At 43.4% G+C, this 16173-nt stretch overlaps 1 protein-coding gene across 1 annotated transcript in view; it reads left to right on the top strand.

Annotated features, from left to right (window-relative positions):
- LOC126260569 (glutamate receptor 1-like) overlaps window positions 1–16173 on the top strand; it is a 1252588-nt gene that overhangs the window by 626729 nt on the left and 609686 nt on the right. The window lies entirely within an intron of this gene.

Here is a 16173-nt window from a genome sequence, read left to right as displayed (position 1 = left end):
GGTGGGCGGTTTCGTCCTTTGGCATGGTTTACACACTCTAATTACCCACTGTATCCTCTTTAGCATGTTATTGAAGTAACAGGCCTCTCGTAACTTCTGGAAGCACTTCCGTGCTCCGAAGTGTCCGTAACTTAGGTGTATATACCACACTAACTTATTTATTAGCTCCTCAGGTATTACCACCAGCCATCGCGGATCTTCTATGCTCTGTTTCCGGAAGAGGATTCCGTTCTCTATTCGGTAGTACTGCCGAATAGCAGCTTGGGACGTGTCCTTCCACTTCTCTTTCACCTCCTTTAGTATCGGGTCCTTCACTTGTTCGCACGCGACATTCTTTAGTGACATCGTCACAAAGTTTTCGAATGTGACGTTTTTCAGGTAGAGAATACTGAAATTATTGTCGCCCGGGTCACCGTCTATGCCGTGTTTTAGGCCTATCGGAGGCCGAGACAACGCATCTGCTATCAGGTTTTTTTCTCCTGGAATGTATTTAATTGTGAAATCGAACTCCTGTAGATACAGCGCCCAGCGAGCTAACCGGCCGTGGGCCAACTTTGCCGACATCAGAAATTGTAATGCCCGATGGTCGGTGAACACTTTAGTATTTCTCCCATACAGGAAGTACCGAAATTTGCTAAACGCAAAGACAACAGCGAGTCCCTCGAGTTCTGTCACCGAGTAATTTCTCTCTGCCCTCAACAGCAGTCTACTCGCGAAAGATACGGGCTTCCATGTCAACATATCCTTCTCGTCTTCCCCTTGGAAGAGAACCGCGCTGAGGCCGTTTAACGAGCTATCCGTCATCAGATAAAATTCCCTACTCAAATCTGGATGCGCGAGAATCGGTGCATTCACCAAAGCTTTCTTTAACCTCACGAACTCATTCTGTGCTTGCTCGTCCCAGTACCAGATCGTGTTCTTGCCAGTAAGCGCGCAAAGACGTGACGTGGACAGCACACTTAGGTTTACAAATTTCTTAAAGAAATTCGCGACTCCTAAGAATCCTCTTAGTTGTCGCTTAGTCGTGGGTCTTGGGAACTCCACAATTGCCTTGATTTTTTCCGGGTCCGTTTGTATCCCGTCCACCGAAACTATATGTCCCAGGAACTTTATCTTCAGGCGCCCGAACTGCGACTTTTCCAGGTTTACGGTTATTCCTGCTCTTTCGAAGGCGTCTAATAATCGATTTAATACTTCATTATGTTCCTCCCAGGAACTTACCGAGATTAATACATCGTCGATGTAGACCGTAATTCTTTCACGCAGGTCTTCCGGAAGGATGCTGTTCAAGCCTCGTATGATCGCCGTCGCCGAAACATTCAACCCGAACAGAAGCCATTTGAATTGGCATCAGTTACCGTAGCATAAAAACGCGGTATACTGCCTACACTCTTGATGCAACACGATTTGCCAGTAACTAGCTCGCAGGTCTATGGAGGATAACACCTTCACTCCATGAAACCGTTGCAATAATTGCTCCAGGCTTTCTGGTCTGTCTGTTTCTGCCTTTATTACCGTATTTATTTGCCGAGAATCCAGCACCAACCTCACCGATCCCTCCTAGTAGAAGTGGTAAGTTGTATGTATTCACGACGCGTTCTATAACGTCTTGTTCTAACATCTTCGCAATCTCCTTCTTGACCTTTTCTTTATGCGCTAGTGGAATCGGGTATGGCCTGACGAAGAACCTTTTATGTTCTCATATTTGGAATTTGTACTCGAAGTTCCTTATTGCAGCCGGTGCGTCTGCGAATATTTTCTCATGGTTCCTCAGAACTTCTAATAATCATACACGGGCATCCTCTGGCATGTCTCCTACACTGTGCATGCTTTCCTCAATTATTCGCTCGAAGACCTCATCCTTTCCATGTGTGGATGACGGTAAACTCATGCCATCTACACAGTTTATGAGGATCTCCGGCTCAGGGCGCAATTCCAGATAAGTGAGAATTCGTAGGCAGCTAGTTTCCACTCCGTCCCGTAGGACCCAAGTATTGAACTTTAATTCTACGGGGTTTCCATCTCTGTTCAGAGACATGATGCCTCCATCCAGGTCTACAATTGCCTGGTGAGCGCTCATAAAATCCATCCCGACAATCATGTCGGTGTTCATTAGGGGCACAATGAAGAAGTTAGCCTCGAACTCTTCGCCCTGGCATTGGAACTTAATCCTAGTCTGTCACTTGACTTCTACACTTTTCCCGTATATCGCTCCCCTCACCTTTGCACCTCGCAACGGCAAAGTTGGCAAAGTTCCCGTCTCCTCGCATTTCTGGAATGCAGCCTCACTAACAATTGAAACCGGGCTTCTCGTGTCGACTATGCAGTCCAGTGAAATTCCTTTCACCGAGATCGCAATTACTGGGCTGATGGCCGAAATCCGGTTATCCGTCTGCTCCTCCAGTAATGTTTCCCTAATGTCGTCCTGACCAATGTACCTTATCTCACGGTTATTCGTTATCAGGGGTCGACTTAGGTTGTCTCCCTCGATTGGCACAGGTCATAATGCTTGCTTTCCGCCTGGTTCTGGAGCATTCCTCCGTGGATCGGTCGATCTGATTTCTACGTCGTCGGTGATATTATCCCTTCTCTTTCTCCCTGTGGCCTGTTCACTTCCTTCACCCCTATTTTGTGGTGAATTCACACGATTCCCGTGGTTGTTCCTACCTTTATCCCGGTTATCGTGCCCGTCGTGCCGGCCATTGTGTCCCTGGGCTTTGTAGTAGCCATGCTTGTTACCAATTCGCATTGTATGGCTGGAAACTGGTATCGCATGCTCCGCTACATGTGAGCTCGTACGCTTCCGCGTTTTACTGCGGCCGCGACTCACTCTCCTATTTCTTCCTACGTCCTCTCCTCCTGCGGTCTGTACCCTTTCCGGTATACATTGTCCTATATCATACTCCAATTCTTGTAGGAGTAATTTAAACAACTCTAAATCGTCCTGACAACGCCTGGCTAATATGATATGGCGAAGCTGCGCTGGAAGCTTCATTATACACAGCCTTCTCAATTCGACTGGACTGTAAGGGTTGTACAAGAATTGGTTATTCTGCAACATGTTTTCAAACAGTCTTGCAGGACTCGCGAAACCGGATTGACTAAGACTCGGCAGCATCATTATCTGATGTTTCACCCGATCTTGCACAGCTTCGGACCAATATGCCGAGAGAAATTCACACTGAAATTCCTTCAGCGTTTTACAATTTCTCGCTATGGCTCTCATCTGTACTGCGGGTTCAGCCTCAAGATGCCCGCACATGAACTCGATTTTATACTCATTCGGCCAACTGGGCGGAAAACAGAATTGGTACTGTTCCAAGAAAGCCCGTGGGTGGATTCCGTTCACAGAATTTCTAAAGACTTCGATCTTCCGTACGGAGAGAAAGTGCTTATAGTCGAAGCCTTCCACTTCCCTCTGATATGGATCTGTGCACGGTTTTAGGTGTCGTTCCCGACACCTCCCTACATTTCTGCGTTCGCTAGCCTCCTCGTAATCATCCTCGTGTCCGGAATCACGTCCCTCGCTTTCGCACGCGCCATTGCGCACATGGTCCTCCCTCTTGTCACCGCGAGTGAGGAGATTTTCCACGTGGGCCATGCGTTCACATATGTCATTGGTAACTATCCGTTGCCGCCTATTGACTTTGCATTGGCCCTCTTGAAATTTCCGCAATGCCTGTATCTCCTCGTTATCCCTCGAGTTCAGAATTGCAGCACTCTCGCTTCCCTCTGATATTGTTAAGTCCGCAACCTTCTCCGCGAGTTTTACTAACTCCTCCTTTACTTACTTTGTCTCCCGCTATTTAATGCCTTCACCGTATCTATCTTTTCCTCAAGATCCACAATTGCCCTACTGTTTTCGTGAACCTTTTCTTGCGTTGCTTCTACTGCTTTTACTCGCGCTATTACCTTTTTCTTTTCGGTAATGCATCATTCCCTTAAAGTTTGGAGCCCCTTTTCTAATTTTTCTCCGCGGGTTTTCATTTCGATCCTAACTTTTTTTTTGTTCCTTTTTGAGGGCGTTTAGTTTACTGCCAACCACTTCGAATTTCACATTGACATCCTTTCGAACCCCTTCGATTTCGGACATCATTCCCTCGAATTTCGCTTCCTGCCTTTTATTATATTCTTCCTGCCTTTTATTATTTTCTACTAATCTGGAATTTACTCCGCTTAAGATCGTTCTCGCATTCTTTTCCATCATTTTGACCAATTCGGTCATCCATGTGTTACTATTTTTGTCTGCATTGGTCGGCGCATATTGGCTACTCGTTGCATTCTCTAATCCATCTGCGCTTGCGCTCGGGTCCGAAATCCCGCTATTTGGTGTGGAATTGGCCTACTCATTTTCCAAGTTCAACATTGCCGTAGCGCCGCTGAAATCTTGGTAATTCCCGTTGCCTGCCTCGTCTCTCTCCGCGGCTACCTGATTCAGGATAACTTCCTCCTCACCCGGCCGGTTTTCCCTAGCACCGCTTCTCGAGCGAGCACGTGTCTCCATTCTGGACACTAGGCTTACGTTTCGGGCTAAGTGCCTAAATAACGGCTTCGCTCGCGGAAAACAGACTTCCTACTTTCGCTGCACGAATCGCGACAAATTCTCGTAGCTTAACGTAAGTTAATTTCACACGCAACCTAGTACATTTATTTGGTCACACGCAACGTAACACATTTATTTAGTCACATGCAGCCTAACACTTTTGAAATTCCCCCAAAATACATGGATAAATACACACAAGAAAATTGCCCCCATAATTACACAAATAAAATCACAAGCAACGCAGTATATTCAACGCCGTATTCTCAACGCTCGTTCTATTCACAAATAGGAAATGTGAATCCTGTGGAAATTTAATTTTGTTAGCACATGCTAGCAATCTCCCAGCATCACAAAGGGATTCTAAGCTGAACGAGATCCTAGGCTAAAGGGTCGCCATTATGCATGATACTTGCTTTTCGCACCCTCAGCAGGCATCCTCAATTTTATAAATGGGACCTGTACTATAGAAGACGCCGGCGGCCATTTGCAGCAACAAGCATCAATACTCAAACTAAGGTTTTATTCGGTGGTTTTGATCAAGTTAGAATTAGAATATTATTATAATGAAGTTTTAATACCACATTACAGAGTTTATTAAATGAAATATGCCCATGAGTGGGATATAGACATGTGATTAACTGAAAACGCGTACCAAATATTCTGTGAAATGATAAGGGAATATGGTGTGGCTGGGAGAAGTCACTGTAACATATTTATATAATAACACAATCACATTTATTCAATAAACATTACCATCTCAAATATTCCCTCTCACTTATCACGGAATGCTGGCGTGATACAAATAGTATCATATCTAAGTAAACTTAGTTAAACATCCGGCTAACATGTGCTGTGAATCGGCAATGACTACCGCCTGCACAGTTCTATCATCATTTAGCCACACACACACACACACACACACACACACACACACACACACACACACACTAACATACACTCTATTCATTTTACCTAACAGATAAAAGAGGAAGGTTTCCATACACCAAGTGGGACAACATTGGGAGAGAGCACATGGTTCCAACTGTAACTTTAATTCGGGCAAGTCCCGTCTTCACGTTTAACTAACACCGCGAGTTTTACTGGATATTATGAAGGAAATATTAAATCACACGCGTGAATTTACATAGAAGATCCAGCTCGATCACGAAATGTGATTACATCGAGCTGAAGCTTCTCACCAAGAAATGCACGGGGTCTGCGGACCATGTGTTACCAATCTCTCCACAATCAGTAGTCAATAAACACATTTAAATGAAATACACTTTACATATATACTTCACACTCACACTGAAATGCAAATTGAGCAATTCTGAGTATTACTCGGCAATGAGCGCCTGTTCACTCCCAAGTGCAGTGAACACAAATTCCCATGAAATTACTTGGCAAAAGAAATCATCTCCCTATCTCTCCTAACCGAGATGATTCTAGGAAATACCATAGTGGCTTTCCTCAGCACGGAAGCTGCTTCCAAGTTCAAAGTGAACATGGAATTCTAAATCTTCACTAACTATCGGAGCGATAGAGCAGAGCGTGCTTACTCACCCAGGTCTTCCCAGCAACAACACCGATACAATCTCCCTTGTCCGGGTCCACACATCGTGGCCGCAAGGACTCAGAGATACAGCACACGGTTATTTGCCAACCTAACGAGCGCTAATGACGCGCGTGGAGCTTATGCCTCTCTGGTCCAGTGCAGTCGCGCTCTACTAGATTCGAGGTAGGCTACACTTCCACTATGCCTATAGCACACCCACAGCCGACATCTCACGCACACCTCATCATACGTTCGCATTCACACTTTGCAGACAATTACCATATCTAATATTAAAATGATCGTTTATATTTAAATAACCCTATCTTACTAATTATCATCAGGCTCTTCCCTGAGTGTCGGAAGGGCACTTAGGTGTCTTTAGTTGTGGGGTCGAACCATGTAGCGGCTTACATGGAGCCGTTACAACATGTCCAAACAATGACACGCGTGGAGCTTATGCCTCTCTGGGCCAGTGCAGTCGCGCTCTACTAGATTCGAGGCTGGCTACACTTCCACTATGCCTATAGCACACCCACAGCCGACATCTCATGCATACCTCATCACACGTTCGCATTCACACTTTGCAGACAATTACCATATCTAATATTAAAATGATCGTCTATATTTAAATAAGCCTATCTTACTAATTATCATCAGGCTCTTCCCTGAGTGTCGGAAGGGCACTCAGGTGTGTTTAGTTGTGGGGTAGAACCATGTAGCGGCTTACATGGAGCCGTTACAACATGTCCAAACAATTTATCAAACTGTTACTAAGAGGAGAACTTCAAAGCGACTAGTTATCAATAAATATTCCGTATCCTGCCCAGAGAAGAACCAAGAATCAAGTCAGAAGCAGAGAAAAAGCAGGAAGAACAGATGTTGAAGATTCGTAAGATTGAGACCAAGAAAGAATCCCTATTCTATTGTAAACTAGTCGTCTGCAAAGTATTACAACGAAAAACGACCGCTTTCAGCGATACATAACGATGACTTTCACGCATACAAAGCCAGTAAACCACGAGATTCTGCACTCACAGTGCCATTAACACATGGAACGTCCACAACAGCAACACACCATTGCAAAGCCAACAAGGAACGACGAACGAAGCTATACATCAAATACTTGCCCACATCCATCTCGCTCAAGTCCATCACCTTCATGCAAAAACATTCGCCAACCTCATGCTTAAACATTCATAGGATTGTGAGAATGTCTGAAATCAAATTATGTGATGTAGGAATTGTGCAAAAGAAATGTGTCGAAAAAACTAAATAAGTTAAGCACACCAGACAGTTAAAAAACTACAAAATAACAGTCATTGACTATGGACTTATGTAAAAAAATAGACTATCGATAAAAATGAGTCGTTAGTTCTGAAATGGACAGTATATAAAGAACAAAAGTAAGGCATAATAAACACTAAAACTATATGCCACTTATTTTCTCCTCATAAAAATAAAAGAATAACTATATTTTACTTATTTTCTCCCTATAAAAACAAAGAATAAAAAATTATCTTGTTGGATGTTTTCCCTTTTTTTAACATTTGTACCATTTGTTAGGACAATATCTCAACACTTGTGTATGTATATTTCTTTGTCAAAACAATTCTTGGAAATAATTCTTATTTGTTAGTGTAACAATGTTGAAATGAGTCTCTAGAAACAAAAACATTTTACTTGTACATGATATTTAGAAAATGTGTTAGGAATAGATTTTACTTAATTACTACATTTATAAAAAAATATTTCTAAGAAAATCGATGTGAAAGACTCCTCACTTTCAATAACAAACTACTTGAAAAACAAACTTCACACTTAAATAAAGAAGGAAAATAATTAAAAATTAATAATAATAATAGCATAAAATATTATTCTCTTGTCAATATAAACATATTTTTTGAGAATAATGTGGATGAATTAAAAAATATAAATTAGTAATACAAACTAGCATAGAACCAGGATAACGTGGCTGAACAGTACGCAACAAAATTTAGATAAAGAAATAATTATGGACTGACTTAGACAACGATTCAATCATTGCCTAACTTCAGTGCAAAAATTAAGTTCGAAGGGTGGTGATATGTAAGGTGTCAGGCAAATCCAACACCTTCCATGAAAACCCTGACATGATAAGCAAAATCCAGTAGTATGTCACATAGCTCCGAATAAATCGTGACATTAAATTAACCAAAGCAATACGATCAACGAGAGAGCAAATGGAATACCACAGACTAACACAAGAATGCCTATTTGCATGTCATACCTTCCCACCATGAAACAGAATTCCGAGGGGAGAAACGAGAACAGAAGCCAAGAGCAAAACCGTGTTAAGCTAGAAGGCCCTACGATAGGGGACAGACACCCACGTGCCAGCCAACCGCCAGGACCACCCCCCAGCCCATGTTAAAAGATGGAGCCCTCCAGAAGAACAGTATAGATCTTACGATAACACTAAAAGGGCCACACCAGCTGCAAGTTTTAGCGTGAGACTTTTTCGCGTCTCTGTTATGTTGCAAACGTTAAAAACATTGCCCCACCACGAAAAGTATAATGTTTCTCATTGGATAGACAGAATTTTTGTAGGCGGAGCTTAAGTTTAACATTGAGACCCTGATTGGTCAGATGAAAACACAGCCAGACAGTTTTTTTTAAAACCAACTTCGGTAAATTGTAGTAAGGAGAAGTTAGGAGAGAGTTGCTTCCGAGACGGCGAGTTGTATGGAGCTGCGCCGCCCGCCGCCCCCTGAAGCTGCCTAACCAATGACAAGGTAATGAACGCACGCAATGCCGCATACCAGCACATAAAGCTTCACTCAGAACTGCAGAAGTCTCATCTATTACACCCCCTTTTTACGTAATACTATTGTCGATCGTCAATTAAAGCTCATGGTATTCACATTTGCTACATGAAGTAAAAATCTGAAACGCGATGATTTTCTGTTAAATAATTATTGAGAAGGCACATCAGCCACTGTAATCTACGACAAGATAGATAAGTAATTAAAGATAATTGAGGATCACTGTAGACCATTTTGATAGTTTTCTCTTTTATGAAACTTAGCTTAAATCTAGATTATAGATGTGATATGACATAGGTCATCCTTCGATCTATTGTAGAACTTGGAAATCCATACAGGGAATATTCGTTCACATTTTTGTTGAATGCAGTTGGTTTTTATCATTCTGTATTAAAATATTTCCTTTTATCAATAGTGCACTTTATAAACAATGTTTTGTGAGTAGAATAAAATTTCCAGTGGTAAACTTAACTGCTTTTTCGACGTTATTTTACCAGCTAACTAAAAACAGGAAAGCCTTGAACCCCTTCCACTAAATTAAGTTAGTATTAAGATTCTTTTACAGGGAGTGCAGTGGAGCTGACGCTGAAATCATTAAGTATTTGATTATATCATCGCTAGTCTCACTGAACTCTTCTGAACTCTACATGTCATCTGTGGTCCGGCGTCTCCTTACCAGTAACAGGTCCCAGGTTCAAACTAGTCAATTCCCTAAAAAACACGCTCAGAGCGTCGTTGCGCGAAAGTGGTAGGGAGACACGACTTAGAACAAACAGACACCACGCAGAATGTTAGAGGCCGTTTATGTTATAAACATATTTAGATCTCGGCGCAGGGTCCAATTGCCTTGTTCACGCTCTCCGTTTCCTGTCAGTTGATGTGCAGCTCACAACACGACCTGACATTTTATTTGATTGGTTTTATTTCTGGATTTTAACTATTCTTACATGACAGGCCCGATCATAGGGGCCAGCATATTCAGTGATGTATACAATGATGTGCACTGACAGCTTATTTTCATTGGACTGATGTCAGATGTCTTCATAACTTGGTGTCTTTCCAATGCGCAATTTTGATGCTAGTTTTTGTTTTGTTATGTTGTATTATACATATGACATTCTCACCGCTTTGCGGGGATCTACTCTCTGTATGATGCGTAATTTTGACATACATGTTTCTGGACTTGTAGTTATTGTTGCAACATAGTCTTCAGGTTACATGTATCTTCGAAGGAGGGGGGTTAAATACGTCAAAACCATGCTCGAAGGTTCATTAAAACTATCTTTTGTTCCATCTGGTTGGCCGCTGTGGACTCATTTACTGTCTAATCTTTTATCACCAGCTTCAAATGGGTGTACCTACCTTGGAACGCATATCCTGCCATGTGCCCATCAGACCTTTTTTCTCCTTATCCTCTTAGGAATCGTTTTCTGCAGTTTGAACCTACTTTATTAAATCACACAGTAAGTTTTCGCTATAGCGTCAAGTGCTCGCAAGTGTGGGGCAGTGGCCAATATTGATGACTCATCAATCAATGTAACGTATAGAGGCGAAAAATTCGGAGACGGCCACAGCACCGATTTCGAGGTGATAATGTTCATAAAAGATTTAAAACTGAGTAATGGGTTGTGTCAACTGGAACTTTCGATATAACGTGATTTTCTCACACACTAAAACTGTCATGTTCAATCAACTCATGCTAGATAACAGTAAAAGAGCAACGAAATGAAAACGAGACATGTGGAAAAAAATTGAACAGGTGTGAGGTGGGACTCATGTACTGAGGGTTCCGACCAGACTTAATTAAGTGTACAGAGATTTCATTCATTCGGGAATCGAGGATCTTGACTATTTTTGCGTATTATCGGATTTAATACTGACAAGGTACCTGTCCCAGGGATTCCAAGACTTTGGTGAATCTGTTAGTTTCAGTCATATAAATGTGACATAAAGTCATACGGAAAACAGTCGACCATGATTGTAATTATCAATAGTTCTGACGTTGGATAAAGTCTGAAATGCGTCATATGAGCAATAAAGTCATTCCTTGCCTGATGATTGACTTTTAATTTTGCGACCCAATCATCCTTCATGCAGAACTACTGATTGTTTGAATTTCAAGTTTGACAAAGGAAATTTTTTCCTCTGATATAATGAAAAATTGCATTTCTTTGGATGTTTTCCTTCACTTGCACTGTAAAACCTTACTTCTTGTCAAATTTCGTCATAGTGGATCATCGGGAAGTATCCTATTGGTCTTTATGAGTGAGTTTGCGAGTATGAAAATATGTGACATAAATGGTCCTACCTTTTTGTTGCATTCACTTAGAAGCTTACATTTATTGCACCGCCAAGGGCCTACAGGTCATAGTATGTGAGATAAATTTCAACTTACTAAACCCATTAATTCCTGAGAAAATGATTTAATAACAGTGAGAGAGACAGATAGACAGACGGAGAACAAAGCGTTCCCATAAGGTTTCGTTTTTTACCGACTGAGGCGCGGAATCCTAAAAAGTATTCGCCATAACTGTTAATACATTTATCCCATTGTGAAGCAAGACGGTCAATGTCTTTATAGAAAAAACCTTGATGATAACCTACGGGATCATGATTGTACTTAGGAAGGCATCTCTTCGTCTGTAACATATCGCCGAGCATAAATGTATTCTTCAGCCGTCAAGAAAGATATTCGTGGCGGTCGATTTGTTCTCGTCAAAGATGTGCAAGTCTGCGTAAAATCATGGTTCCGTAGTGTAAGGGATCGATGATCCCACGAACATAGATGCTAGTATCTAACGCCCAGGTCGATAGTAGACAGGAGTCGATAGTCAAGCGCTACAGGAGGCAGTAAGACTAGCGTGGAGTGCAGAGTAGTATGAGAATGTGTCGAGCGAACAGTAGTGCGGGAGAGATGGGCAAGAATGGTGGTCGAGTGAGTTGTAAACGTTAATATTCACCGGAATATGACGAGTGAGCACGTCCCCCTGATCGTCATGGGGTTGACCCTCACTAAGACCGATTCGCGAGTGATATGAAACAGAAAGTGACAAGTTCCGAATTACGTGTTTCACGTCAACCGCGTCGGCCAGCAACAACCATGGATTGCAGTAAGGATTGTTGTGAATGTTAACCATCAGCAATGCGTGTGACGAAGTACTGAAAATCGACAGCCGTCAATAAAAATATATAACCGTAATTAGATGTGTAAAGCGAAGGTAGCAACTGCCTCAGAATTTGTGTGTTAGTAGAAAATATATATCAGTTTGTACATCGCAAACTTTGTGGTCCTTAATAATAGACAAACTTTCAATCATTCCACTATTCAGTTGCAAAACAGCCGTACTCGGTTGAAATACCCCCCAAACCAGCAGAAAAACTGATAGCCTTTCTTCCATTAAGCACACGGTCATATAACCATAGTAATTAACTGTTTGGCAGCTACGATAAATTACATAAAACCCAATAAGGAAATTAAATGGCGGTGTTTCATCTTGGCGACCATGACAGGACACGAACCTGCAATCTTCCGATCCAAACAATGGTTTATTGACCTCAATTTTTCGTTTCAGTGGAAAGACATTTGCAATTATCGGACGATTTTTGTGCAAGAATAATTCGGTATTGTCGTTACCGTGACTAAAATTACAGTATTCCAACTAGAAACAGTGTAATATAACAATTATGATGAAATTAGAAATCACGGGAATGAAGCACATTATTCAGACAATACAGTGCAATACAGTACAAGTTCAAGTGACAAAAGCAGTGTTAATGAATAATGTATGGAAGTATGGACACGAAAACCTGCATGAAGTACTGTAAAATTCATACTCTAAGAAATAGATCGTTTGTGCATAATCGCGAGTGAACCAGCCAAAATTCCGTTACGAAAGTATCAGGAGAATGTTATAAAGTGACTTTGTATCCGAAATTTTTTTTTATTTTATTTTATTTTTTGTTTTTTTTTGTTTTTTTTGAACGGTGTAAATCGCTCAATTTGATGTGGACCCATAAACTGTTACCGTATTTGCGATTGTTGACTGTGGCGCAATTGTTGGATGACGTCACTCAGACTCTGTGAGTGGCTAGCCAAAGCACCTGAAGCAGTGAAGCAGTTCCCCACGCCGCGACATTAAGGATTTAGACAGCAGAGATGTACCACACTGACCAGTGACTACAGCGGAGCCAAATGGATGAAGTAGAAACAACGACGACGCGGAGTTCGACATCTAGTGGCAAACCCCCGAAGTTTACGACGTCTGCGCCACCCACCCGCCGATCAACGAAATACGTGACAGCAGCTCCATCCCGTCGCACAATTACCGAACTACGAGACTGCGTCAGCGCAATTCGTCGCAGACGTAAACGGTGCACACGGCACCACACCAGTTACAACGACGCTTCGCCTGACAGCTGCCGCGCCGGAGGAGCCAGCGCGAACACGACTAGTAGCGCGACTTCAAACGTCAAAACATTGCGACTTCAACTAGCGTCGAGGGGTGAGTGAGGGCGATTTGCTGGCACGAGACAAATTAATATTGCACTATCTTCAGAGTGCGAAAGGAACTTCAAATTAAATTAGACAATTGCAGAAATTATAAAAACAATATTTTCTAAGATTCTTGAGTTACTCCCGGCGTATTTGATAATCAAAATATCCACGGGTGTACTGCCGGTCTACAGTGTCCAACGGGCACAACATTTCGGCGATGATACATGTCGCCATCATGAGGTGAACTGACGGACTGAGCTCCTGTGAACGTGCCGGCACGGAGATCCGTACACTATGGCTGCTCAGGGGGAACTGGGTTCGGTCGCGGCGGCGGCCGATTTAAATACCCTCCGCCCGCGGCGCGCTCACTCCGCCGTCCGGGCCCCGCGCCACGGTCGCGCGGTGAAACAGATTGCGACGGCGTCTGAGATGACGTCGGTGTGATGGCTTTGTCCGCCGTGGTCGTCACAACTATTCATTTGCTCGATTTACTCTTGATTAACCCAATCGCTGGTTCCCAAGCCTTGCTAAGATCATAGCCACAGTCACGGTTTATGAGGTCGTCATTGGTGCGAATTTCGATGGCCTCTCTAAGAACGCTGTCGCAGTATCTCGACGTCTGTACCAGAATCCTCGTGCGTTCATACTCCATAGCGTGATTTTCCGACAAACAATGTTCAGCGACCGCCAACTTGCTCGGATACATCAGTCGAGTGTTCCTCTGGTTTTCACGGCATCGATCCTCGACGGTACGCATCGTCTGACCAATATACGACTTGCCACATTGACACGGAATCTGGTACACGCCGGCCTTCCTCAAACCGAGGTCATCTTTGGCGCTCCACACCAGTGCACGAGTTTTATTCGGACAAAACACAGTTCCGACCGGTGTTTCTTCAAAATGCGGGCGATTTTCCCCGAGAGTGCACCTGTATATGGGATAAACGCAGTGCCTACCTCCTCCCTCGTGATTTCATCCATCTCCACAGGTTGTGCTGTAGTGGGTGGGCGGAGAGCACGTTGAATCTGCCACTCTGAGTACCCATTTTATCGAAATACAGTTCTCAGATGTTCCAATTCCTGGGGTAGACTCTCTGCGTCAGAGATAGTGCGCGTCCTATGTACTAGAGTTTTAAGGACCCCATTCCTCTGTGAAGGGTGGTGGCAGCTTTCTGCGTGCAAATACAGATCCGTGGGCGTTGTCTTCCGATACAGCCCATGGCCTAGGGTGCCGTCAGGCCTTCTCTTGACCAAGACGTCAAGGAAAGGTAGTTTACCCTCCGTTTCAGTCTCCATAGTGAATTTGATGTTGGGGTGTATGGAGTTTAGATGTGTAAGGAAGTCAAGGAGTTTATCCATACCATGTGGCCAGATGACGAACGTGTCGTCCACGTAACGGAAAAAGCAAGTAGGTTTCCATTCGGATGACGACAGGGCTTCCTCCTCGAAGTTCTCCATGTACAAATTCGCTACCACCGGTGAGAGTGGGCTACCCATGGCGACTCCCTCCGTTTGTTCGTAGTATTCTCCATTAAAAAGAAAATACGTGGAAGTCAAGACATGCCTAAAAAGTTCAGTGGTCTTCTCGTCAAACTTCTGACTAATCAATTCTAGTGACTCTCGCAGGGGTACCCTCGTGAACAAGGAAACGACGTCAAAACTCACCATGATATCTGACTCACCCAACGTGAAGCTATCAAGGCGTTTAACAAAATCCACGGAATTACGGATGTGATGAGGGCATTTACCCACATAAGGACTTAATATTCCCGTCAGGTATTTGGCCAACAAATATGTAGGTGCCCTGATGTTGCTGACAATGGGGCGTAATGGTACCCCCTCTTTGTGAACCTTCGGGAGTCCATATAGTCTAGGCGGTACCGGACCTTGGGGTAAAAATTTCTTAGCGTCACCCTCCGGTAAATCTGCGTCCTTGAGAAGCGACCTCGTCTTGTTGTCCACCTTCTTTGTAGGGTCAACGCTGATCTTCCGGTAGGAATCGTCATTTAGCAGTCTGTGCATCTTATCAGTGTAGTCCTTATGGGAGACAACAACTGTAGCATTGCCTTTGTCAGCCGGTAAGACAACAATTTCAGAGCGCTCCCTCAGATCACGAATGGCCGCCCTCTCTTTACTAGTGATATTTGACTTCATCGGCTTGGATTTCGTCAACGCACGACAAGTTTCACGACGTATTTCCTCAGCTGATGCAGGCGGAAGTCGAGCTGCAACCTGTTCAACAGCACTAACAATTTCTGCGACCGGAGTGAACTTGGGGGTGGGAGCGAAGTTGAGACCTTTTTGCAAAACCGAGACCGCATCATCACTTAACACCATGCCACTCAAATTGATGACAGTCTTGCCAGGAACCTGCAGAGATGGTTTGTCAAGGAGACGTGAGAATTTAGCTGTTTGACGTCCCGTTGCCTTCTTATGGGCGGAATCAGCTGCAACCCAGGTGACACCATCAATCCAATCCCAGGAAAAAGAAGTGAAATTACTAGCCAGTTGCAAATGTAGTTTGAGTAATTCCTGTGAGATAAACTCAAGGCTCCGGCGGGTGAATTGCACTCTCTCACGTACCAATGCGAGGCTGGCTCGTTTCTTGATTCTCTTAGCTGCTGCAGAATCGATGTGATGCATAACCTTAGCAAATTTGGAACAACATTCTCGGAACGACATCTCTTTAGAAAGGCAAGAGTACTTAGCAAACGACATCTACGGTGGCGCAACTTTTCAAATTTCTTCATGCTGCGGTACATCTCCTCCCCGTAAAGGT

This window comes from Schistocerca nitens, chromosome 5 (assembly GCF_023898315.1).
Source record: "Schistocerca nitens isolate TAMUIC-IGC-003100 chromosome 5, iqSchNite1.1, whole genome shotgun sequence".
NCBI classification, from domain to species: domain Eukaryota; kingdom Metazoa; phylum Arthropoda; class Insecta; order Orthoptera; family Acrididae; genus Schistocerca; species Schistocerca nitens.
The sequence above is the reverse complement of the archived record's forward strand: the minus strand, read 5'-3'. Positions and strand labels throughout refer to the sequence as shown.